This window comes from Macaca thibetana, chromosome 13, assembly GCF_024542745.1.
Source record: "Macaca thibetana thibetana isolate TM-01 chromosome 13, ASM2454274v1, whole genome shotgun sequence".
NCBI lineage: Eukaryota > Metazoa > Chordata > Mammalia > Primates > Cercopithecidae > Macaca > Macaca thibetana.
This window is the reverse complement of record NC_065590.1, coordinates 58,235,958-58,262,821: the sequence shown is the minus strand read 5'-3', so window position 1 is coordinate 58,262,821 and position 26,864 is coordinate 58,235,958. Positions and strand designations below refer to the sequence as shown.

The window sequence follows — 26,864 nt, the reverse complement described above, 5'->3', positions numbered from 1 at the left end:
AATACGGCACCTTGGCAGTTGAGGAAACAGCAGAAGAAAGAAGAGCTCTTTGACTTTCTCCTGCTCTTCTCTCCTGAAGCAGGCCCTGCAAGAATTCTCTGATCTTCCTCTAAAGTAGTTCTTAAGACCCTCATGTGAGAAGTGCCTACCCTATACTCAGGAAAGGAATATCCTTAACTTTGAAACCGCAGGAACACAGAGAAGAATCTGAACAAACTGGCTTGGCTAAGTTCCCCTAGATCATACTGCACTTGTCTAATCAAATGTCTCTACAACTGTCCACTTCTTCATCAACCTTGGCATAAGAATACACAGGTTTCCCTGATTCTTTGTGTCTTTGTTGCTGAAGGTTACTATATCATGTAAAACTTGTATTATATAAATTTGTATGCTTTTCTATTGTCTTTTGTTATGGAGCCTCAGCCATGAACCTAGGGATGGGTGAGAAAAGCAATCTTTTCTCCGTCTTCAGGGGTAATGTTCTACCTCAATGAATATTTCCTTTTCTTAACCTGGTCCTTTAGCTCATTTCTTTAAAACAGAAACACTGGGAGTAGGATTGAACATAGGAAAGAGGGAACTTTGTTCCCTCTCCAGAGTCTTTTAAACTTTCTCTACTACCTCTCTTGGTGACTTTGGACTTTTTAAGAGCTCCCTAGGTGCCCAAACTTCCACTTCCCTCTTACCTTCTATTTGGGATCTCTGTTTCTGCCCACTTCTTGGATAGATTCTGAAGATACAAAATGCTGCCTTCTTCTTCTTTCTTCTTCTCCTCTCTCTCTCTCTCTCTCTTTTCTTTTTTTGAGACAGAATCTCACTGTATCACTTAGGCTGGAGTACAGTGGTGCTACCTCGGTTCACTGCAACCTCGGCCTCCCAGGTTCAAGCGATTCTCATGCCTCAACCTCTTGAATAGCTGGAATTAACAGGCACATGCCACCACATCCAGCTAATTTTTGTATATATATTTTTTTAGTCGAGATAGGATTTCACCATGTTGGCCAGGCTGGTCTTGAACTCCTGACCTCAAGTGATCTGCCCTCCTTGGCCTCCAGAAGTGCTGGGGTTACAAGGGTGAGCCAACACATCTAGCATGACTTCTTTACAGGCATTCAGCATCTCATTTATTTTCTCTTATACCTTGTAACATAGGTCTAGTTTTTTTCCCCATGTGATAGATGGAGAAACCAATGTTTAGAGAGATGCAGTCTTTTTCTCAGACACACAGACAACAAGTAGCAGAGGCATGATTATTTAGCTGCTCTGGGTTTAAAGTCCATACTTCAGCTAATAGGCTACACTGCTTCATTGTGCTAAATTGCGTGAGTATTCATTTATAAATATATAAAATGAGAACACATCAAAATAAATTTGATGAACACACTGGTATTTGATGTACACATATTGGCATTTGATGTACAAGGTAAAATATAGATTCTTGCTGAGGTAGGAGTACAGCTCTTTTTAAAAAAATTTCAAACTTTTATTTTAAGTTCAGAGGTACATGTGCAGGATGTGCAGGTTTGTTACATAGGTAAATGTGTATCATGGTGGTTTGCTGCATAGATCATCCCGTCACCCAGGTATTAAGCCCAGCATCCATTAGCTATTCTTCCTGATCTTGTCTCCCCTCCCACTTTTACCCTCTGACAGACCCCAGTGTGTGTTGTTCCCCACGATGTGTCCATGTATTATTCAGCTCCCACTTGTAAGTGAGAACATGTGGTATTTGGTTTTCTGTTCTGGCATCAGTTTGCTAAGGATAATGGCCTCAAGTTCCATCCATGTCCATGCAAAGGACATGATCTCATTCCTTTTTATGGTAGGAGCGCAGTTCTTATGGGAGAAAGGCATAGCCCCTGCCTTCAAAGAACTTACTTGCTACCTCTCAATGTCAACATCTAGAATTGGGAAAAACAAGACTTTCGGATTTCAGACATGGTGTAAAATCTAGGTTTAAATAATAGTTGTGTTACTATGAGCCAAACCTCTTCTGGGGTTCATAGGTGTGAAGATCAAGAAACAGAATGAAGAAGAAGTGTTCACCACCACCCTATATAATATGTAATTACACCCTATATAGGTAATACAGTATCATTATCTGTATGTTAAATGCAAGGAAAATGAGGACTGTGAAGCTGAGTTCCTTGACCAGCATTACATGACTAGAACCCAGTCTTCTGAAGATCAGCCCAGGATTTTTCTCCTTCCACTGACATATTTTTCCAGCCCTATATAGTTTTTAAAGCAGCTATAAGGTAGATAACGAAAGTAGTATCATTTTCATTTTTATAGATGGACAAACTGATATGAAGAGCTACTTTCTTTCTTTCTTTTTTTTTTTGAGACAGAGTCTTGCTCTGTCGCCCAGGCTGGAGTGCAGTGACTCACTCCACTCAATCTCGGCTCACTGCAAGCTCCACCTCCTGGGTTCATGCCATTCTCCTGCCTCAACCTTCCCAGTAGCTGGGATTATAGGCGCCCGCCGCCAGGCCCGGCTAATTTTTTTGGTATTTTTTTTAGTAGAGACGGAGTTTCACTGTTTTAGCCAGGATGGTCTTGATCTTCTGACCTCGTGATCTGCCCTTCTCAGCCTCCCAAAGGGCTGGGATTACAGGCATGAGCTGCTGTGCCCGGCCATGAAGACCTGTTTTCAAAGATGCTTTTAGTAAATGTTATTTTAGGATGGATCTGAATGGCACCCCCAATTTCTAAACAGGTTGGGTCCATGGGATGGAAGGAGGGGTCTCAAGATGGAGGGAGGAACAACCAACATTTATTGAACTTCTACTGTTTGCCAGTCAGCCAGACACTGTACCAGAGGTCACATATGATCTTGTTTAATTCTTACAACAGTACTGAGAGGTTGTGATTTGTATCTTCATTATGTAAATGAAGCTCAGAGAGGCTATGAAACTTTCCCACTGTCACATAGACCTTCAGGCTATCATTAAGTGGGTTCATTTTATTAACACTTGACAAAGTTGATATTCAACTCCAGGACTATATAATTTTAGAGCCCACAGGAGTGTGTGTTGATAACATTTTCCCCAGTGTCTGCGACTTATCATTGAAACTTCTATGGCTTTCTTAGAACTGAAACCAAAGGTAAGCTTCTCAGGAATCACTTTGCAGAGATGCCTCTCATATAAAGGCACACTCATATCTTTTTCTTTCTGTTCTGGGAGAAGGATAAATCGTATATTTGAGCGGATATTTCTTCAGTGGCTACTTAAATGATGGTTTTTCTTTTTTTTTTCTTACTTCTGGGTCCATAGACAACATTTTTAATTGCTCTGCTTTTTTTCCCCTTGCATTATAAAAGCCATGCTATGAAAGTTATAAAAATTAAGAAATTGTATTCATCTGCTAAACTCTCTGCCTCAGAGATATATTTTGTTGGTTTGGATTTACTCAAAAGTATTATAAATAAAAGATTTAAATATAAAATGTATTTGATATGGAAATTCAATAGTTAAGAGGCCCACAAAACTTGCCAGATGTTTGGTGAAAAGCTAGCAGTTCGGGTGGGTAAGTATTTATTGCTTCCTATAGGGTCATATGAGTTACTTGGGAACCATGAAATAAAAAAGAGACCCTTGTCTGCATTGGGAAAAGACAGTGTAGTGGCACTGACTTCGTAATTAGAGGAAAAAAACTAAATATGAGATGTACTAACACACATTGCTCCTGTCTCAAAAATACCTTCTTATTCTAAAGATAATGACTTTGTATTTTCTTTTGCTTATGATGCTATTTTTTTCCAGGGAGTTCAAATTGTATGCTTGGAGGGTGACATGAGGAGAAATTTACTAGACATGAGTTTCAGAGTATGTAAATTCTAGGGCCATTTCTGGAAGCACATATTGGCTGTTGTCATGGATGAGGTGAACGAGCTGCTGCCCACGTCCGAGGGCAGCCTGCATGCGGCACCACACAGCCCTCTCAGGACTAGTCACTGAGATCCAAGTGGGAATTAGTTCTGTTCCCTTCCTGTACTTTACAAAGCAATTCAAGTACATTCCTCAGCTTATCACATTAGAAGTACTTTCCAATGGGCTTATTTTTTCTTCTGCTTAAATTTAAAAAGCCTCACATTTTCATTATTTTAGGTTCCTTTCTAATTGTGCTGAAAAGACAGTTAGTTCTGGATTTCCCCCAATTTTTCTTTGTTTCTTTCTTTTCTTTTTTCTTTAGAACACACTAGGCACATGCTCACATATGGGCTTTAATTGATACTCTGCCTGGGAATTGGTGTGGCATCATGGGAAATATAAAGGAAGTGAAGTGATCACCTGTATGAGAGTGATGAGATTAATATACTCAAATAATCAAAGGAGAAAATAAAGAGTAAGTACAACTGGATTCTCATGCCTGCAAATAGTAGGTGCTCAAAAGCATTTGTTGGTTGGGTGATTGGGAGAAGTCAATGATCTAGAATCCCCAAATAAACCTAAAGAAAAGGTTCAAGCAAGAGGCAGGATATAAGCTGGATTTTGAAAGATCAGCTGTATTTAGATAGATAAGAGGGAAGTCCTACCCAGCAGTGGAGAACATTGAACAAAACTGAAGAGTTGAGCAGTGGCTTGATTCATGAAGGGGCACGTTAGACGATCTGTCTGGATCAACTGGAGTGTCATCTTGGGGAGAGATGAACAACCTATCTGTAAAATCTTCACATTTCTGCACAAATCATCCTGGTTCTTCTTAGTTACTATTATTTCCTGTCTGTTGACACTCCTAGGCTTTGGGGAACTCCCTGCTGGGTTTCATCTATCCCTGTAAGCATCAGGGTCAGAGATACACTTATTTAGAAAAGCAGCAATATAATGATAGAGGAAGTGTCTTCAGGTCCTATAGGGGGTGTGTGTGCTAATGAAAAGAGGCATTCCTAAGTCCCTAACCCCTGGCACCAAACACTAGATAGCTTGTATCAGCATTTCCTTGGCATGAATTTCCTCCTTGCAGAATCTTGCATTGTATTTCAAAATTATGCAAAGAGGTTTTTAGAAGCATAAAAGGAATGCTTAGTTATCCCTTTATTGGTGAGTAAATTAGATGGTTATAAAGTTAAATAAAACCCAGAAAGTTCCAACTGCATTTTCTTAAAATCCTTTGTCAAAACAAATAGCCTTGAAATGAACATAAAAACTTAAATGGCATTGACTCTAATGAAACATGGAACCTAATGAAGTTGAAGTGCTGTGAGACTACTGGGAAAGCAGGGCTGCTTTTATCTTACTGGAATGTTTATGTCCTTGCATGTCTCCTAATCACATTGTGGTAACGTCATTTGGAGAAAATGCTTCAGGAAAGATTGCTAATAAAAACCAAAAATAATACAGCCTAAGTTAACGGTCCAGAGTACCCCAAGAAGTCAGACCAAATCTGTTGTCTGGTATAGAGGGCACAGGGCTGGAAGAATACTATTAGAGATGTCTCTGATCATATATTTGGGTATGTGAATGTTTGGCAACATTGATAAAGGGGCGCTCAGTTATTCCTGGGATAGCATCTCAAAATCTACCTGTTGGAAGTAAAAGCCTCTACCTTTCTCTGAGAAACCAGCTTTCTATCCACTGTTTCTATTTCTACAAGTGAGTCTTCCTCCAGGCACTCAGACTTGAGGCTTTGAGTCATCCTTAGTTCTTTCCTCTCTCTTCCTATACTTCAAAGTTACTAAATTTTATCAGTTCTTCTCTCAGTGCTTTAGAATCCTTCTCATTCATTTCATGGCTATAGCCATGGCTCAGCAACTTCTACCTCATCCTGCTCAAAGTGGTCAGATTAATCATCCTAAACTCTATGAGCCTTCACCTGAACATAGCCCATGGGATAATCCTGATAGTCAAGGATTTGACTTTAGCACCAGTTCCAATCTGCTTTCCAAGCTCATCTCCTGAAATTTCTGTATGAACGTGGGTCCAATTCTAAAACCAGACTGATACTGCATATTTTCCACTTAAACATGGCTTGTTCATTTTCTCATCATTCTCTTGTTTACTTCTTCCTCTAATTAGGATGCTGCCTTTATTTCTCACTACTTATGCAATTTCTTGCAAAGCAATGGTTTGTAAAGTTTTCAGTTATCCATTCGAGAATCTGATGAAGGCCATTAACTTTATCCCACAAAAACGTATCTCTAGAGGGTTCATTGAGACCCAAAACTCCATTCATGTACTCCTTAGGAGAACATTGACCTTAAATTAAGAATCCTTGCTCGAGGTCAAGTTGAAATTCTCAAGCCTCCATGAAACTTTCCTAAATCACTCTGGCTAATGTTGATAACTTCTCTACCCCTTCCTCTCTCTTCTGAACTTCACTGAAATTGTTCAGTTCATTTTGTACTTACTGAAAACCATTGTGTGTTGTTTGTTTTCTTTCTATGCACATGACCTATTTACTCAAATAAAGTAAAATCTCCTTGAAGGTAAAGCCCTGCTACATATCTCTTGGAATTGTATACAACTCAGTGTTTGTTGCTTTGATTAGTCAAAGAATACAATCAGGTATATATGGGAATCCAGTTATCTTCTTCTTCTACTCTAGTTGCTGTAGAACGTGTTCTAGAGAGCTCTCTTATGCTCACCATGTTTACTGGGTCAATTAGAACCTGAAAATTCTGGAAGATCTTTTGATCTGTAAGTTTACTGGAATGATTATCAGATTGACCACTGGTTCTAAAATTCCTGATCTAGAAGGAATAAAGGAAACTGGTAATGTCGATATTTAAGGGCCTTTCGGTATGCAATAAAGGGACTGTCACTTAGTATAGGATGTTGGCAGAATTGTGAAAATGATGAATGTGTTCTTGGTGTGTCCACTTTCCTTTTCTGTATTTTCAAGGCTCACTCTTCCCTGACATTATGTACCTGAAGTATCCCCTCTCCTAATCTGAATCCTAGGCTTAATGGCTGCTTCTTTATTCTTTATAATTACTTATAAATATAATTATGTAATTATTATATCAATATATAATAATTATAATTAATTATAATTACAGGATTACTTATAATTAAAATCTTATTCCTAATTATGGCATGAAAAAGTTTTCTAGTTAAGATAGTCCAGGCATCTGATAGTGTGTAAAAGATAGTCTAGGCATCCGATAGTGTGTAAGGATGGCTCATGCTTAAAATCACACCATGGAATTTAACATCTATATCTTTTTTTTCATCCCAAATACATACACATATATACACACACACGCAGAGAGATGGAACTGCCTTCTGTGTAGTGGATCTACAGTCTTAATAACACTAGTCATTCATTAAGGAAACCCTTTCCTAAGTTTCTCAAATAACCTGAGTGAGCCATGAAGTCTTTACCATAATCCCATCATGTTATGTGGTAGAGAATATGCAATAGTGGGAAAGAGGTGATAAGGAACTGGAGGAGCAACACATTATAGGTTTAACATTAAGAAGAATTGGCGTAGATGTGAAGTTGCAGGAGTGCTTGAGTTACAAAGCTTAATAGCAGCAAAGGCTATCTATATATTGCAGGCAGCCAAGATCAGCGGCCCTCAAAGTAGTCTGGGTGACATCATCTGAACAAGCTGGTGTTCTTTGCTTACACCATACTCTTTATGGAGCACCATAAAATGGTGATATATTTCACTCCAGCAGGCAAACAAGGAACAATATTGCTAGCAGAAACCATGCCTGTATTATATGTATGCAATAGAATCTCACTATCAAAAACACACTTGCACCATACAAAATGAAGCATGACACCTCAGTCTGGAGTAGGGGAAGGATGATTTCTCCAGATTGATGACAGACAGAGAAGGTCTGCAGATATTGTGTATGGCTGCAGCCCTCCTACAGCAGTGGCCTGAGAAAAAGTCAAGTCAGTGGCCAGGGCCATCTGGAGGACAAAGAGCCATTTCTCCCCCCTCCCCCTCCTACCCCCTTTTCTCTTGAAATTTTTAATTTGTGTTTTTGTAGAACTATATAAGCCTCCAGGTTCTGATTCAACCAAGATAAAGATGGAGAGGGTGTCCTAAATAATTGCACCTAGATTTCCTGCTCACCAGGTGGGACTGTTTAATTTGATTTAAAACAATAAAGAAATGTGATATTTCTTGCACCCAAATACCATGGAGCAATTCTTATCATTATAGTTTTGGTTCTGATTTCACAGTTGGGACTGGTCATCCTCAACATTGCCTATATGAAGTCCTGATTTGAAGAAGTCCTCCTATCATTGTGTTGGAATTTGGCTTAAGTGCACCCTATTGTTACATTTCTGGTGATCACATAAGCTGCTCTCTGAGTGTGCTAACTAGAACACAGGGACAGGCTATAAGGGTTAGAACATGATGACGAAACACTTATGTCATTTTTTTTCTATGAGTTGAGGAAAGACCATCATCAGTCAAAGTCATGTGAGAAACACCTGGGTTCAGTTTCCATTGGATGACACAGAAGTAGAGACCTATAAAAATAGAGCAGTGCTTCTCAGACTTTAGTGTCCATGTGAATTACCCCAGCATCTTGTTAAAATGCAGATTCTGACTCAGTAGGTTTGGGGTGGGGCCTGCAAGTTTGCATTCCTCACCAGCCCCCAGCTGAGCTCCATAGACCACACACTTCCGGTAGTAAGGATATAGAATATTCTGTCTCTTCCTCTAACTTGCTCTTTGACCTTTGAGTTATTTAAACTTTCTCGATCTCGGCTTCCTTAATTGTAAAAGAAGATAATTGACTTTAACATTCCCGGGAAGGACATTTGTTATGTTTTGCTACTCAGTATACATTGCCTTTTCCTAATAGCACTTTGATTTCCTTTAGGGGAATTTACTGCATTCCTTTGTGTGCAGTTGTGATGGGTAGATAAGTCTCAGGGCCTTCTGTCCCATCATGGCAGCTGAAGGAAACTCTAGAAGCTCATTTCCTAATATCTCTCTTTCACAGCCTAGGTATAGCAAGAGGCAGGATAGGACCAAAACTTAGTGTGTTGGTTTCTTTCTCTATCAGAACTTTGGTCTTGAGTAGAGTAAACCTAAGGTAGAGGAACAGTCAAAGTTCAGCTCTTCCAGCCATGGGGCCTGGGCTCAATTGACAGTAAGATCTTTTGGAGTCTCCTCGTTTCTGTCTTTCCAAGCTTGGTTCCCTAGTCTTGCCTTCAGTATTGTGAGCCGCACCATAGCTTTCCAGAATATTCTCTTTTTACTTACGTTATCATTTAATTCCAGAAAGTTCATTTCTGTTGCTTGCAACCAGAAATGAATATACTCCTCTTAGCTTCTGGCTAGAGATGTGTAGGATTTAAGTCCTCAGCAGCTTATTGATGAGTTTGATTACTATTTTCAAAAAGAAAAGGAAAAGGCATGAGAATATTTTCCCTAAGGAAGATCAATGGTTTTGAAATCTTGGCTGTGTAGTTGGGAGTAGGTTACTGGTGCTGGTGAGGGATGTAGATTATTTTCCAGCAAATAGGTAATTGTAGTAAGGTAATGAGGTTATTCTCCCGAAGAAACAGGTGAAGATGGAGATGGAACTTGTGCTTCAGAAGCAAGCAGTGAAGCTCCTAATGAGGCATCTTGTACCTATTTATACTGGGAAATGCCAGGGAGCATTTATATTCTGCTTACTTTGACCCTAGTGCAAAAAGTTTTCTGAGAGGCTCCAGAGTTTTCTTTCCAAAACTGAGAATAGTAGCTAAAAGCTGGCAGAGAAGATTCTGGAGAGCAAGACCATGAGCTAATGGCTCAGTCACCTTGAGTTGCAACTTGAGGAATGAAGACACCCGACACCTTACCCTCATTATCAGGACTGTAACAAGAATAGGAAATGCCATATGCATATGTTACTACCTCCTTGTCAACATAATAATATCTTTTCTTTTGGGTATATACCGAACAATGGGATTGCTAATTCATGTGGTAGCTCTATTTTTAGTTTAGTTTAGTTTTTTTTTTTGTGGGACCTCCAAACTGTTCTCCGTTGTCTTTGTACTAATTTAAAATTCTCACCAACAGTGTGTGAGGGATCCTTTTTCTCCCCACCCTTGCTAGCATTCATTATTGCCTGTCTTTTGGATAAAAGCCATTTTAACTGGGGTGAGATGATACCTCATTGTAGTTTTGATTTTCATTTCTCTGATGATCAGTGATGTCAAGCACCTTTTCATATGCCTGTTTTCCATTTGTATGTTATCTTTTGAGAAATGTCTATTCAGATCCCTTTCCCATTTTTAAATTGTATTATTAGATACTTTTCCTATAGAGTTGTTTGAGCTCCTTTTATATTCTGATTATTAATCCCTAGTCAGACGGGTAGTTTGCGAATATTTTCTTCCATTTTGTGGATTTTCTTTTTACTTTGTTGATTGCCTTCTGTGATATGCAGAAGCTTTTTAGCTTGATGTGATCTTGTTTGTTCTTTTTTGCTTTGGTTGCTTGTGCTTGTGGGCTATTACTCAAGAAAATTTTGCCCAGACCATTGTCCTGGAAAGTTTTCTCAGCATTTTCCTGTGGTCGTTTCAGAGTTTGGGATCTTAGATTTAAGCCTGTAATCCATTTTGATTTGATTTTTGCATATGAGAAAGATAGGGGTCTAGTTTCATTCTTTTGCATATGGATATTCAGTTTTCCCAGCACCGTTTATTGAAGAGACTGTTCTTTCTCCAATGTATGTTTCTTGGCACCTTTGTTAAAAATAAGTTCACTGTAGATGTATGGATTTGTTTCTGGTTTCTCTGTTTTATTTCATTGGTCTATGCATTTGTTTTTATGCCCATACCATGCTGTTTTGGTTAGTATAGCTCTGTAATATAATTTGAAGTCTGGTAATCTGTCTCCTCCAGTTTTTTTTCTTTTTGCTTAGGGTAGTGATGATTTGGCTGTGTTCCCACCCAAACCTCATTGTGAATTGTAGTTCCCATAATCCCCACATGTCATGGGAGGGACCCAGTGGGGAGTAATTGAATAATGGGGGCAGTTATCCCCATGCTGTTCTCATGATAGTTCTCATGAAAACTGATGGTTTTATAAGGGGCTTTTCCCTCTTTGCTCAGCACTTTTCTCTTCTGCTGTCTTATGAAGAAAGATGTGTTTACTTCCCCTTCCATCATGATTGTAAGTATCCGGAGGTCTTCCCAGCCATGCAGAACTGTGAGTCAATTAAATCTTTTCCTTTATAAATTAGCCAGTCTTGGGTATTTCTTCACAGAAGCATGAGAATGGACCAATACAGTAAATTGGTACCACAGGAAGTGGGGTACTGCAGTAAAGATACCTGAGAATGTGGAAGTGACTTTGGAACTGGGTAATGGGTAGAGGTTAGAACAGTTTGGAGGGCTCAGGAGAAGATAAGAAAATGTGGGAAAGTTTGGAACTTCCTAGAGACTTGGAGGGCTCAGAAGATAGGAAGATGTGGGAAAGTTTGGAATTTCCTATGGACTCGTTGAATAGCTTTGACCAAAATGCTGATAGCGATATGGACAATAAAGTCCAGGCTGAAGTGGTCTCATATGGAGATGAGAAACTTGTTGGAAACTGGAATAAAGGTGATCCTTGCTATACTTTAGCAGACTGGTGGCATTTTGCCCCAGCCCTAGAGATCTGTGGAACTTTTTACTTGAGAGAGATGATTTAGGGTATCTGGCAGGAGAAGTTTCTAAGTGGCAAAGCATTCAAGAGGAAGCAGAGCATAAAAATTTGGAAAATTTGCAGCCTTATGATGTGATAGAAAAGAAAAGCCCATTTTCTAAGGAGAAATTCAAGCCCACTGCAGAAATTTGTATAAATAACAAGGAGCCAAATGTTAGTTGCCAAGACAATAGGGAAATGTCTCCAGGGCATGTCAGAGACCTTCATTCTAGCCCTTCCCATTACAGCTCCAGAGGCCTAGGAGAGAAAAATGGTTTCATGGGCCAGGCCTAGGGCCCCATGCTCTGTGTGGCCTTGGGACATAGTGCACTGCATCTCAGCTGCTTCAGCTCCAGTCATGGCTAAAAGGGGTCAAGGTACAGCTTGAGGCATTACTTCAGAGGGTGCAAGCCCCAAGCCTTGGCAGCTCAACATGGTGTTGAGCCTGTGGGTGCACAGAAGTCAAAAACTGAGGTTTAGGAACTTCTGCCTAGATTTCAGAGCATATATGGAAACACCTGGATGTCCAGGCAGAAGTTTCCTTCAGGGGCATAGTCCTGTTGGAGAACCTCTGCTAGGGCAGTGCGGAAGGGAGATACGGAGTTGGAGCCCCAACATGGAGTCCCCACTAGGGCACTGCCTAGTGGAGCTGTGAGAGGAAGGCCACTGTCCTTTAGACCCCAGAATGATAGATCCACCAACAACTTGTACTATGTGCCTGGAAAGGCCACAGACACTCACCACAAGCCTGTGAAAGCAATCAAGAGGAGGGTTGTACTCTGCAGAGTCACAGAAGTGCAGCTGCCCAAGGTTGTGGGAGCCCACCTTTTGCATCAGCATGACCTGGATGTGAGACATGGAGTCAAAGGAAATCATTTTGGAACTTTAAGGTTTAGTGACTACCCTGTTGGATTTCAGACTTGTGTGGGGCCTGCATCTCCCTTGTTTTGGCCAATATCTCCCATTTGGAATGGGTGTATTTGCCCAGTGCCTGTATTCCCATTGTATTTGGGAAGTAACTAAATTGCTTTTGATTTTGTAGGCTCATAGGTGGAAGGGATTTGCCTTGTCTTAGATGAAACTTTAGACTTGGATTTTTGGGTTAATGCTAAAATGAGCTAATACTTTGGGGGACTGTTGGAAAGACAAGATAGTATTTTGAAATGTGAGGATATGAGATTTGAGAGGGGACAGGGTCAGAGGGTCAGAATGATGTGAGTTGGCTGTGTCCCCACCCAAATCTCATTGTGAATTTTAGTTCTCATAATCCCTATGTGTTGGAGGGACCCAGTGGGAGGTAATTGAATAATGGGAGCAGTTACCCCATGCTGTTCTTGTGATAGAGTGAGTTCTCAGGAGATCTGATGGTTTTATAAGGGATTTTTCCTCCTTTGCTTGGTACTTCTCTCCCCTGCTACCTTGTGAAGGAGGATGTGTTTCTTTCCCCTTCTGCCATGATTGTAAGTTTCCTGAGACCTTCCTAGCCATGTGGAACTGTGAGTCAATTAAACCTCTTTTCATTATAAATTACCCAGTCTTGGATATTTCTTCATAGCAGCATTAGAACGGACTAATACAGACAGCTTTGGCTATTCTGGGTCTTTTGAGCTTCCATATACATTTTAGGATTGTTTTTCCTATTTCTGTGAAGCATGTTATTGGTATTTTCATAGAGATTACATTGAATTTGTGGATTGCTTTGAGTAATATGGACATTTTGACAATATTGATTCTTCCACTTGATGAACATGGAATATCTTTTCATTTTTTTGGTGTCCTTTTCAATTTCTTTCATCAATGTTTTATACTTTCCATTCCAGTGATCTTTTACTTCTTTGATTATGTTAATTCCTAGGTATTTAATTTTATTTGTGGCGATTGCAGATGGGATAGTTTTTTTATTTCTTTTTCAGATTGTTTGCTCTTGGCATACTAAAAGGCTTCTTATTTTTGTATGTTGATTTTGTATCCTGCAACTTTACTGAATTTATTTATTAGTTCTAATAGGTTTTTGGTGAACTCTCTAGGTTTTTCCAAATATAAGATCATATCATCTGCAAATAAGGATAATTTGACTTCTTCCTTTCCAATTTGGATGCCCATTATTTCTTTCTCTTTTCTGATTGCTCTAACTGGGACTTCCAGTACTCTGTTGAATAACAGTGGTGAAAGTAGACATTTTTGTTAGGTTCCAGATCTTAGCAGAAAGGCTTTCAGGTCTTCCCCATTCAATGTGATGCTAGCTGTGGGTCTGTCACATATGGTTTTTATTATGTTGAGGTATGTTTTTTCTATACCCTTTTCTTTAGGGTTTATATCGGGAAGGGATATTCAATTTTATCAAATGCTTTTTAAGCATTAGTTGAAGTGATCATATGGTTCTTGTCCTTCATTTTGTTGATATGATGTATCCCATTGGTTGATTTGTGTATGTTGAATTATCCTTGCATCCCTGGGATAAATCCCACTTGGTTGTGATGAATGATCTTTTAAAATATTTTGTTGAATTTGCCTTGCTGGTATTTTGTTGAAGATTTTTGCATTAAAATTCATCAGAGATATTGGCTCATAGTTTTCTTTTTTTGATATGTCTTTGTCTGCTTTTGGTATCAGGGTAATACTGGCCTTGTAAAATGAGTTTGGAAGTATTCCCTCCTCTTCTATTTTTTGGGATAGTTTGAATAAGATTAGTATTAGTTTCTCTTTAAATGTTTGGTAGAATTCAATAGTGAAGCCATTGGGTTCTGGGCTTTTCTTTAATGGGGTACTTTTATTATGGCTTTGATCTTGTTACTTGTTGGTCTGTTCAGGTTTTGGATTTCTTCCTGGTTCAATCTAGGTAGGTTGTATATGTCTAGAAATTTATTTATTTTCTCTAGATTTTCCAGTTTATTGGCATGTAGTTGCTGATAGTAGCTACTAATGATCCTTTGAAATTCTGTGGTGTCAGTTGTAATGTCTCCTTTATGAACCTTTGAAATTCTCTGGTATCAGTTGTAATGTCTCCTTTACGATCCTTTGAAATTCTGTGGTATCAGTTTTAATGTTTCCTTTTTCATCTCTGATTTTATTTATTTGGGTCTTCCCTTTCTTTCTTAGTCTGGCTAAAGGCTTGTCAATTTTGTTTATCTTTTCAGAAAAACAGCTTTTCATTTCATTGATCTTTTGTATTGTTTTCTTCATTTCAATTTCATTTATTTGTGCTCTGATCTTTATAATTCATTTTTTTCCAACTAACTTTAGGTTTAGTTTGCTCTTGCTTTTCTAGTTCTTTAGGATACATTGTTAGGTTATTTATTTGAAGTTTTTCTTCTTTTTTGATGTAGACATTTATAGCTAGAAAATTTCCTCTTAGTACTGCTTTTGTTGTATCCCGTAGGTTTTGGTATATTGTGTCCATTCTCACTTGTTTCAAGACATTTTTCATTTTCCTTCTTAATTTCTTCATTCACCTACTGGTCATTCAGAAGCATATTGTTTAATTTTTATGTGTTTTTGTAGTTTCTAAAATTCCACTTGTTATTAATTTCTAGTTTTATTCCATTGTTGTCAAAGGAGATGCTTGATATTATTTTAATTTTTTGAATGTTTCAAGATGTATTTTGTGATCTAACATATGACCTAAACTTAAGAATGATCCATATGCTGGGGAGAAGAATGTATCCTGTAGCTATTGCATGAAATGTTCTGTAAATATCTATTAGGTCTATTTGTTCTATGGTGTACGTTAAGTCTTACACTTCTTCATTGATTTTCTGTGTGGAAGATCTGTCCAGTGCTGAAAGTGGGGTGATGAAGTCTCCAACTATTATTGTTTTGAGGTCTCTCTCTTTAGCTCTGATAATCCTTGCTTTGTATAGTTGAATGCTCCAGTGTTGGGTGCATATATATTTACGATTGTTATATTCTCTTTCTGAATTGATGTTTTATCATTATATAATGACCTTCTTTGTCTCTTCTTACAGTTTTGCCTTAAAGTCTATTTTGTCTGATATAGGAATAGCTATTCCTGCTCTTTTTTGGTTTTCATTGGCTTGGAATATCTTTTTCCATTTCTTTATTTTCAGTTTATGTGTGTCTTTATAGGTGAAATGTGTTCCTTATAGGCAACAGATCACTGGGCCTTTTTTTGTTCGTTTTGAATCCATTCAGCCACTCTGTGCATTTTGATTGGAGAGTTTAGTCCATTTGCATTCAATTATATTTTTGATAATTAAGGACTTACTTCTGCCATTTTGTTGTTTGTTTTCTGGTTGTTTTGTGATCTTCTCTTCTTTCTTTCCTTCCTGTCATACTTTTAGTGAAGGTGATTTTCTCTGGTGGTATGATTTAATTTCTTGCTTTTTATTTTTTTGTGTATCAGTTGTATGTTTTTGATTTGAGGTTACCATGAGGCTTGCAAATATTATCTTATTACCTATTATTTTAAACTGATGACAACACTGATTACATAAATAACAAGCAAAAAGGAAACTAATAAAAACTCTACATTGTAACTATTTCCCATTGCTTTTTAATTTTTTGTTGTCTTTATATCTTATTTTATGTCTATGTCTTCACAAGTTGCTATAGTTATTATTGTTGATTGTTTCATCATCTAGTCTTTCTACGTAAAAGTAGTTTATACACCACAATTACAGTGTTAAAATACTCTATTTTTCTGTATGTTTACTATTACCAGTTAGTTTTGTACCTTCAGATGATTTCTTATTGCTCATTAGTATCCTTTTTCTTTTAGATTAAAGAACTTCCTTTAGCATTTCTTGTAGAACAGGTCTGGAGTTGATGAAATCCCTCACCTTTTGTTTTCTGGGAAAGTCTATCTCTCCTTCAGGCTTGAAGGATGTTTTCACCAGATATACTATTCTAGTGTAAAAGTTTTTTTTTTTCTTCAACACTTTAAATATGTCATGCCACTCTCTCCTAGCCAAAAGGTTTCCAGTGAAACGTGTGCTGCCAGACGTATGGGAGCTACATCGTGTGTTATTTGTTTCTTTTCTTTTGCTGCTTTTAGGATACTTTCTTTATCTTGATCGTTAGGAATTTGATTATTAAATGCCTTGAGGTATTGTTTTTTGGGTTAAATCTTCTTGGTGTTCTATAGCCTTCTTCTACTCGGATATCGATATCTTACTCTAAATTTGCGACGTTCTCTGATATTTTCCCCTTGAATCAACTTTTTACTCCTCTCTCTTTCTCTTCTCTTCAAGACCAATAACTCTTAGATTTGCCCTTGTGAGGCTATCTTCTGGATCTTGTAGGCATATTTTATTCTTTTTTATTCTTTTTTCTTTTGTTTCCTCTGACTATGTATTTTCAAATAGGCTATCTTTAAGCTTACTAATTCTTTCTTCTGCTTGATCAATTCTGCCATTAAGAGACTCGATGCATTATTGAGTATAGCAGTTGCATTTTTCAACTCCAGAATTTCTACTTGATTCTTTCAAATTGTTTCAACCTCTTTGTTAAATTTATCTATGAGATAGGTTTCTGAATTCCTTCTCTGTGTTATCTTAAATTTTATTGGGTTTCCTCAAAACAGCTATTTCGAATTCTCTGTCTGAAAAGTCACATGTCTTTGTTTGAGATTGGTTCCTAGTGCCTTATTTAGTTCATTTCATGAGGTCACATCATGTTTTTCTGGATGTCTTGATTCTTATGGATGTTCATTGGCGTCTGGGCATCAAAGAATTAGGTAATTATTGTAGTATTTGCAATCTGGGCTTGTTTGTACTCATCTTTTTTGGGAAAGCTTCCCAGGTATTCTAAGGGACTTAGGTGTTGTGATCTAAGTTTTTGGTCACTATAGCCATATCTGCATTAAAGCGTACCCTGATCCCAATAACACTGTGGCACTTGCAGACTTGTAGAGGTACTGCTTTGTTAGTCCTGGATAAGATCTGGAAGAATCCTCTGTATTACCTGGCAGACACTCTATTTCTTTTCCCTTATGTTTTTCCCAAATAAACACAGTCTCTCTGTGCTATGCTGCCTGGAGCTGAGGGAGGGGTGACATAAGCACCTCTGTGTTCACTACTACTGAGACTGTGCTGGGTCAGACCTGAGTCAAACACAGCATTAGGTATTGCCCAAGGCCCGGGGTAAGTACAGTCTGGCTACCATCTATGTTTGTTCAAGACCCTAGAACTCTACAATCAGCAGGTGGTGAAACCATCAGGCTTGTGTTCTTTCCTTCAGGGCAGGGAGTTTCCTTCAGTCCTGAGTGGGTCCAGAGATGTCATCTGGGAGTCAGGGCTTGGAGTCACAAACCTTAGGAATTTACCTGGTGCTCTGTTCTACTGTGGCTGAGTTGGCACCCAGGTCACAAGATAAAGTCCCTCTCACTCATTCCTCTTCTTCCAATTAGCAGAAGAATGTCTTCCCCTGGCCACCTTTACCCCAAACCTGTGGCGAGTACTACCTGGCTACCACTAATGTTCACTCAAGGCCCAATGGCTCTTCAGTCAGCTTGTTATGAAAGCTGCCAGACCCAGGAGCTTTCTGGATTCACTCTCTCTTCAGGGCAGTTGGCTCCCCTCTGGCTCAGGGCAGTTCCAGAAATGCCATTTAAGATCCAAGTTCTGGAACTGGCAACCCGAAGAACCTGCTTGGTCTACTCCACTGTGGTCAAGCTGGTATCTAAGCTGCAATACAAAATCCCCTTTACTCTTCCCTCTCATTTTCTGAAACATAAGGAGTCCCCTCACTGTAGCTACCACAACTGGGAATGTTCTGGGCCTCCTCTGAACCCATCACCTCTCTAAGTCTTGCTGGGAGCCTATGGTGAGTACTCTTCGGGTACCACGGATGATTATTGAGGGACCAAGGGCTCTTCAGTCAGCAGGCAATGAATTTTGCCAGAACTAGGCCTTTCACTTCAAGGCAGCAGATTCCTTTCTGGCCCAGGGTGTGCCTAGAAAAGTCATCTGGGAAGTAGGGCCTGGAATGGGGGCCTCGGGACTCTTCCTGGTGCTCTATCCTACTGTGGCTGAGCTGGTATTCAAGTTGCAAGATAAAGACCACTTTACCCTTCCCTTTCCTTTTCTCAAGGGAAAGAAAGGAGTCTCTCCTTGAGCTGTGAGCTGCATTGCCTGGGGTTGGAGGAAGGGTGATACAAGCCCTCCAATGGCCACCATGGCTGGTATCTCATTGGATACTGTGGGTCCCCAAAAGTCCACTGACTCCAAGCTGAGCACAGCACCAGGACTTGCCTAGGAATTGCAGTCCTTGTGGCCTAGACTGCCTTTCAAGTTTGTTTGTTTGTTTATTTATTTGAGACAGGGTCTCACTCCATTGCCCAGGCTGGAGTGCTGTGGTATGATATTGGCTCACTGCAATCTCTGCCTCCTGGGTTTAAGTGATTCTCCTGCCTCAGCATCTCAAGTAGCTGGGATTATAGACATGTACCACCACATCCAGCTATCAAGTTTATTTGGAATACCAGAGCACTTTAGTCTATGGTGGCCAGGCTTGCTGGAATTCAGGTTCCAACTGCAGGGATGGGTCATTCATCTCTGGCAGGGGCTAGTCTAAATGCTCCCTTCTGTGGGTAACAGCTGAGTTCTGTCCAGTGTTGCTTTCTGCTCTTATAGGGCAGCACTGAGTTCCAATGCAAAGTCTCACAACCACTGTACTCTTTCTCCCTAAAGTGCACAGATTCTTTCTCTCTGCCACTTTCTCTGTGGCTGCTTCTGGGGTTTAGGGGAGGGTTAGCATTGGTGATTCAAGATTGTCTTTTCTACCCTCTTCAGTGCCTCTTTGAGTTACATAAAGGTAAAAACAGGTACTGTGATCACCTGATTTTTGGTTCTTATGAAGGTGCTTTTTTGTTTGGACAGTTGTTCAATTTGGTGTTCCTGTGGGGAGGATGATTGGTAGAGGTTTCTCTTCAGCCATCTTGCTCTGTTTGTCTGCTCTGAGACATTTTGTTAAGTGACAAAAAGCATGAAAAATATGTATAATGACCCCATTAATGCAAAAAAGTGTGTGTATGCTCATATATGATTGAAATATATAAATAACTTAAAGGAAACCATAAGTTGTCATGCCTTTGGAAAGTGGCATGTGTTTGGAGGTGTGGAAGCAAAAGAGACAATGTTCCATTTTACACTCTATATATTTATAACTGTATCTGGATCAATGTCTATAGCTATACCTGTATCTTGTCAATGTTGATATAGATTTCCATATCTCTATTGTTTTGGGCTTTGAGTTCATAGAGTACTTATGTAATACCAATAACCTTTTTAAAGAAAAAATGGCCCTTCAACCTAGTCCTGGATTCCCTCAGAAAATTATCACTGTCAGGAGAATGAAGGGGATGGTGAGAAAAGTCTAGAAAGGAACAAATGGTCACTTCTTGGCCCTGGTTCCTTCTTTCATCTCCCATCTTTCCAGTATAACATGTAGAGGTAGAGAGCATCTGGCAGCACCTATGTGTGCTTGCCCAATCTTTTCATGACTCCAAGTCAAAATACACCTGAGGTTATATCTCTCTAAAGTGGATGGTGCCAATTTGCAATGTTTTTCCAATGCCTTGTTTCTTGTGCTTGGCTGATGTCCCTGGTGCTGCTTAGTGTGCTTGCTTGCTTTCTGTAGGTGGAAGAGCAATTTATCTTACACTCTGCTTTGTACTTGCTTAGTGGAACCACAAAGGAGAGCTTCTCATGCTGGGACCAGGACAGCAGACCATGAACTCAAAGCCCGTACTTTATTTATCAAATGGAATAGCTGTGCCAAAGGGGTCTGCTGGGAATGCTGGCCTTATTTCTTAGGAAAAAAAGATAAACAGCCTGCAGTGAGCATTTGGAGTGCTCTGCATTGGCTCACGCTAATTAGAGGTTGGTGCTGGCGTGGCACCTATACCTCAGGGATGCAGATCACACCTTCCACACAGGAAATGTGTAGAATAGAGAAGCCAGAAAGGCAGAAGCTTAGGATTGTCACCTCAGCTTTTCCATTGATTATTCATTTATTCAGCAAACATGTATAGCTTTATTGACTCTGGTCTGCGTATGGAATTAATCACTAGACACATATCAAAGCCTACCATTTCTATGACTTTTCTCACACTGCCCTCTCCCTTACCTATTTTGACTCATTGTTTCTGGCTTGCTTTAGTTTGCCCCTGGCTTGCTTTCTTTTGTCCCTGGCTCTCTGCTCTGTTGGTTGCACCTTTGCTCCCCATAGTGAGTGTTCTAGGACCCACTTGGTTTGAAAGACTGCCTAGACACAATTTGCCTGCCCCAACCCACAGCTCTGTTCCTGGATTGTGATTTGTCCTTGGTTATTTGGTTTGTTCCTGGCCCACGGAAACCAAATGAGCTCGGTCAATCCTTTAGAATCTTCTAGGCAGTGGAGGGGATCAGATAATTCCATAGCCAGGCATTGAACGGGGGACTGGTTGGGAGTGGGGGGAATTGGGGCTACAAAGATTCATTATTCATTCATTCAAAAGACAGAAAAGTTTAAAAATACATAAAATATATAGTCTATCAGATGTTGAGAAGAGCTTTGAAGAAAAATAAAGTATGTAAGGGGAAAAAAGGGCACTGGGGTAGGAGGAGGGAAAGAAATGTAATGGGGGTTCAGAAAAGGCCTCGCTCAAAAGGCACCAGTGAGAGAGTCAGCATTGTGGATTTCTTGGGAAGAAGATACTGCAGATAATGGGAAGAGTAAGAGCAAAGGCTCTGAAGTGACAGCATGCCTGGAATGTTGAAGAGTTGACAAGGCCAGTGTGCATAGTGACAGGGGAGAAGAGTAGGGGGCAATAAGCTCAGTAATATAATGGGTAGCCAAAGTGTATGGAGCTTTGTAGTCCCTTATGAGGACTTCAGCTTTCATTGCCAATGAGGTGAGGAAGACAGTCACTACTAGTAGAGTCTCATGAATCAGGGTGAACACCCTACAAGTGCACTACATTTGGATCATCTCATTCGGGTTGATGGAACAGGTGTCTTTGCAAGGCTGATGGAGAATAGCCATCTCTGCCTGGGGTCGTTGGGGAAGAGTCGAGCCTAGAAGTATGAAGTGTTTTTCAGGCAGAAGGACTAGCATGAACAAAGGCTAGGATGTGTGACGTCATGACATCTTCAAAGAGTGCATAATATTAATAGTTTGCTCAAGATGGCAGAACAAGGGTGGAGAGGCAGGAAGGGAGCTAAGGGGAGCCCAGTGAGCTGGCAGGCAACAGATTAGACAAGCCTTATATGATGTAATAATGTGGTTAGATTTAATCCTACAGTCATGGAAAACCACAAGAGGTTTACAAATAGAGAAATATGACTTACTCATTGGGAAAAAGAACATAATTTTACTCTTATACCTCAGTTTTCACATAACAGTGGGTAGGCTCAGGATCTAGAAAAAGAAATGAGATTGAGTTCTCACTTCTCAAACAGTCATAACTTTTCTGATTTATGAAATGGAGATTTTATGTGCTTTGTATACCTCACCAGGCTGCCATGAGGAACAAAAGAGGTAGTGTATATGAAAGGGCATTGCTGTCTGCAGAGTGCTCATTCTCCCCGTTTTCACATGCCCATGACCCAAGAGTGGGATTGGTGGACTTGGCAAAAGAATTGGGCAGTGTGCTCAAGTGGAAAATACATGGCTCTTGAGTTGGACATTAGTTGGCATCTTGGCCCACCACACAGTGGCTTTGTGACTTTGGACCATGTGAAGGACCACTCTGAACCTCAATTTCCCAATTAATAAAATGGGTTTTTGCTTCCCAGGATTGGTGTAAAGATTGGAGACAAAGTGTGTGAAGTGCTTAGCCCTGTGTGTGGTCCAGAGGAGAAGCTCCATGTTAGCTGTTATTTTCTGAGTGTCATCATGGTAAACACATGATCAGATGGATACAGTCCTCCTGTGGGCAAGATACTGTGCCTGGTGCTGTGAGACAGAGCTATTAATGCTGGTAGGATGTGCCATTGCACTGCTTCTTTAATAGTGAGGATGTGTTTGTGCTGGTCCTTCACCTTACCTGGATCTGTTTGTGCCTGTGGCACACTGTACATCTGTGGTCAGGGTACAGTTTGGATACATGGAGAAAGTGTAGCTAATGGGTCCCCAGGGTACCAGGCTTATGGCTGATATGAGGAAAACTGTAGGCTCTGCATGTCTAAGCTAACTAGCTGCAGCCCAGCTTATGGCCTTTGATTCAGACAGGCCAAAGGGAAATGGAGGGTGAAACATGGGTTCATATAACTAGCTTATAATTTCCTGCTACTGAGGGGGGAAAGACTTATTTTGTCTGAATTTAACAGAACAATTGTCCACATTGATTGAATTTTCCAAAAATCTTCTCATCTCCCTCCTCTGTTTTGTTTCAGAGCACACAGCTTCACATTTAAAAGACAGAAAGAGAAAAATTACTGTCCAGCTGCAATTTCTTATTTGGCAGGCACCCAGTCATTTTCTCAGGATTTGACAGAATATGATCTCTCACTTAACTCACTTCTTAATACTGCCCCTGGGCAAGACTGAATTGAATCAGACCCTAGTGCAATCATTATCTTGGCTGAAGATTCACACCTACAGTTCTTCCTACAGATTGTTCAATGCAGCCTCAGTGGACTCTGAGAAAAACAATCAGAAAACAATGCACTTGCCAAGATGAAACAGGGCTCACTGTTGTTTCCAACAGGGCTGCCTTTTAACAATTCTCCACAGTCATTAGTTATTCATTCATTCAATAAATAATTAAGCACCTAGCATGGTGCATAATGCAAATAGTGTAATCTATGGTATCTTCCCTCAGGGAACTTACAATTTAGTAGAGAAGATAAGATGTACACAATTAACTAGGTTGTCCTGTGGGAGCACTAAGTGGATGAGAAATAGTAAAAGTAGGATTTGAAGGCAAGGGAAGTGACCTTTGGCTAGGAATTATTTCAGGGAGCAGATGGAATGGTTTGGGTGGGGAGTTGAACGAGTTGGGTATGCAGAGATCAAGATGAGTAGGGATTGGTTGGTATCCCAATCTTAAGTGATGTGAAGAATAAGAATGGTGTGCTCTATAATTACTTTTAAAATTAAATCGAAGTGGTATCATTTGGAGTAATGCAGTCCAACAGTCTGAAACTTTTAAAGAGCATGTATAGAGGGAGATGAATTAGGAAACTAAGGGTAGCGATGGATATGGTGAGAAAGGATGTGATTCTAGGCATATTTTAGACTTTTCAGTATCATTTTAGCTTCTGTATGTGCTGCCTTCCCACAAGATCCTTGTCTTTCAGTTTTCTAAAGAAAATGCTATTGAGGGTAATTGCTGCCTGTGTGTGACAAAGACATCTTCCCTCACTCTACCCATGGCACTACTGCCCTTTGAGTTATGGCTCTGCATCATTTCCAGCTGTGTTTCCTTAGGGTCATAGAACCAGAGAATGAGAGGGCTGGGGCCTAGGGAGCCTATAGTCCAATCTCTCATTTTACAGATGAGGAAAATGAGGTTCATGGAGAGGTAAACTGGCTAGTCTAAGGCCTGACAGGTAGTTAGTAATAGAGTGGGACCAAAACCAGGTATCCTGATTCTGAGTCCTGTGGTCTTCCCAGATCATCACCCACTATCTTGAAAGGAAGCCAAGATGTGCTTCTCCTTCGTGGCAAAGACCATGCACCAAACTCATTTCTTCTTGCTCAAGCTAGTCTTCCCAGTTTTCTTTGCAACTAGTTGTGGCCATGTGACTGAGTTCCAGCCAGTAGAATGTCTGTGGAAGTATGAATGCTCACTCTCAGGCCTGGTCCATTAAAAACTTCCTTGCACAAGCTTCAAGCTCTTCCCCCATTTACTAACTAGATATTGATGCCCAGGGCAACCTTGGAAGCAGTGTGTTAAAGATGGAAGAGCATCCATTATCCTGGAATCTTGAATGACTTCATAGAGAAGACATTCCTACCCCACATTCCCATCCCAATTATAAATTCTATTGTGTAAGCCACTGAGATTTGTGGCTGTGTTAAAGCAGCTATTATTATCTTAACTAATTGTACTTTGTCACCTTAAATCTGGAGAGAGGGGATTCAGTAAGACCAACTGAAGGACTTAAGATGTGCCCCCTGCAATTGGACTTGAGTTTAACTCTTCTCCAAGAAATCTAGAGGACAAGACTCTTACACAGCAGAACTGGGATGGATGGGTTGAGATTGGCCTGCATTCCCAGTATGTATCAAGGCAAAAAGGATAAGGACCATTTGGCCATGCAGAAGAAAAAATCTGCCTGGAGCTGTTTTGACTCCTGTCCAAGTGGACTTTAAGGGAAGGAGATACTGATAATGAAGAGAGTCTCTGGGTGGTGGGAAAACCTGAGGTGGAAGAAGAAGCAATAGTAGAGGAACCAATGGCAGTGACCCAGCATTGGAGCTGCAAGTCAGGAGGAGCCTCCAAAGAACCCTGAAATCACTCACAAAGAAAGAATCAAGTTTAAAAATTAGTTACGCCAAGGGTAAGATGCCAATTTAAGACCCTATCATTCAAGTAAGAGCTTTCTGAGTTCCTTTCTTCTTCTCCCTCCCTGATGTTCCAATTCTGGAGAGGTCAAAGAGAAATGAAGCCAACTATGTACCTTTTCTCAAGGCAGGAAGCCTGCCTATCATAGGTTTCTAACTGGTAAAGAAATAGAAAGGAGTCTTAACCACGAATGAAGATGGAAGTGTGGATTAATATATTGGAGTGGAAATTCTATTTTCTCAATCGAGTCTGTGTTTTACCACAGACAAATTACATCAGAGACCAAATTACATCAGAGGGCCTGACAGAGTTTTTATCCAGTGGCAGGGGAAAAATTCCCCAGCTGATAAGGTTTTCAGGGTCAGTGGGAAACAAAGAATAAAGGTGATTAATTCATCAAGTGACACTTGTTTAAGGTGACACCACCAGTTCCAAGCAGCATGATACGCTCTTGAAAAAGAATATAGGTTGGATGTTAAGGAAGCACATGTGAGGAGTACTGAATCCAGACCTGCTGGAAATGATATCAAAACTGGAACCTGATGGAAGAAGCAGAGTAAAGGTGGAGAAGGGCTGTCCTGACACATAGCAACAGTGAGCAAAGGGGATTTTAAGGAGCTGAAAAACAAATGTACAATGACTAGAATGCAAGAAGCAGGTGGTCCAGAGTGTTGCAGAAGTCAGCTGGTAGTAAACATGTTGAGAAATTTCGATAAACCTGAGGGACCTTGGGAAGGCTTGGAAGGATTTTAAACAGAGGAATGGCATGATCTGATTTGTGTTTTAGAAACATTTCTCTGGCTACCATGAATTGATTGGAGAGGTAGGAGTGGAGGCTGGGAGACAGATTATGAGGCTTCACAGTTGTGTGATTTTTGCCAAGAGTGCTCATCTGCTAGGTGTAAGATGTTTAGGTTTATGTAGGGTCACGGATTGGTCCAGGAGGTGTATTGGAAGCATGAAGGACATAAAACCCTGTCAACCCCTACTGCTCTGCCTTCTAGAACTTCAGCTCTCTGACCACAAATTCCCCTATATCAGATATTGGCAAATGATGACCCATGGGCCAAATCTAGTTTATTGCCTATTTTTGTATAGCTCGCAAGAACAATTCCTACATCTTAAAGTGGTTAAAACAAAATTTTTCACTGCATGAAATTATATGAAATTCAAATTTGTGTCTATACACAAAGTTTTATTGGAACACAACCACACTCATTTATGTATCATCTATGAACCTTGAATGTTTTACACTTCAGTGGCAGAGTTGCATAATTGTGACAGAGACCCGTGGCCCACAAAGCCTAAAATATTTATTATCTGGACCTTTAACAGAAAGTTTGCTCACCCCTGCCATGTGTCCTCAACCTATACTTAAAATATTTATTCTTTCACTTTCTCGTCTTAACTTATTAGAATCAACTTTGGCTTCATATTGCACTCATCTAGGGATCCTAAAAAGTACTAATATGGGCCGGGAGGGGTGACTCACGCCTGTAATCCCAGCACTTTGGGAAGCCGAGGCAGCTGGATGGCTGGAAGTCAGGAGTTCGAGACCACTCTGGCCAACATGGTGAAACCCCGTCTCTACTAAAATTACAAAAAAATTAGCCGGGGCATGTTGGCACGTGCTTGTAATCCCAACTACTCGGGAGGCTGAGTCAGGGGAATTACTTGAACCAGGGAGGTGGAGGTTGCAGTGAGCTGAGATCACGCCACTGCACTCCAGCCTGGGTGACAGAGCAAGACTCTGTCTCAAAAAAAAAAAAAAAAAAAAAAAAAAAAAAAGGTTCCAATACATAGGATTAATTCTGA

The 26,864-nt window shown here is 40.1% G+C and overlaps 1 long non-coding RNA gene and 1 pseudogene across 2 annotated transcripts in view; one reads left to right on the top strand and one right to left on the bottom strand.

Moving 5' to 3' along the window:
- Positions 1 to 26,864, bottom strand: part of LOC126934259 (uncharacterized) — a 1,193,286-nt pseudogene that overhangs the window by 420,546 nt on the left and 745,876 nt on the right. The gene's annotated exons all lie outside the window — the stretch shown is intronic.
- LOC126934263 (uncharacterized) overlaps positions 24,553 to 26,864 on the top strand; it is a 30,752-nt gene continuing 28,440 nt past the window's right edge. Inside the window, exon 1 of the long non-coding RNA XR_007718897.1 lies at positions 24,553 to 25,044. This is a non-coding gene — a long non-coding RNA (uncharacterized LOC126934263). The remainder of the gene's footprint in view (positions 25,045 to 26,864) is intronic.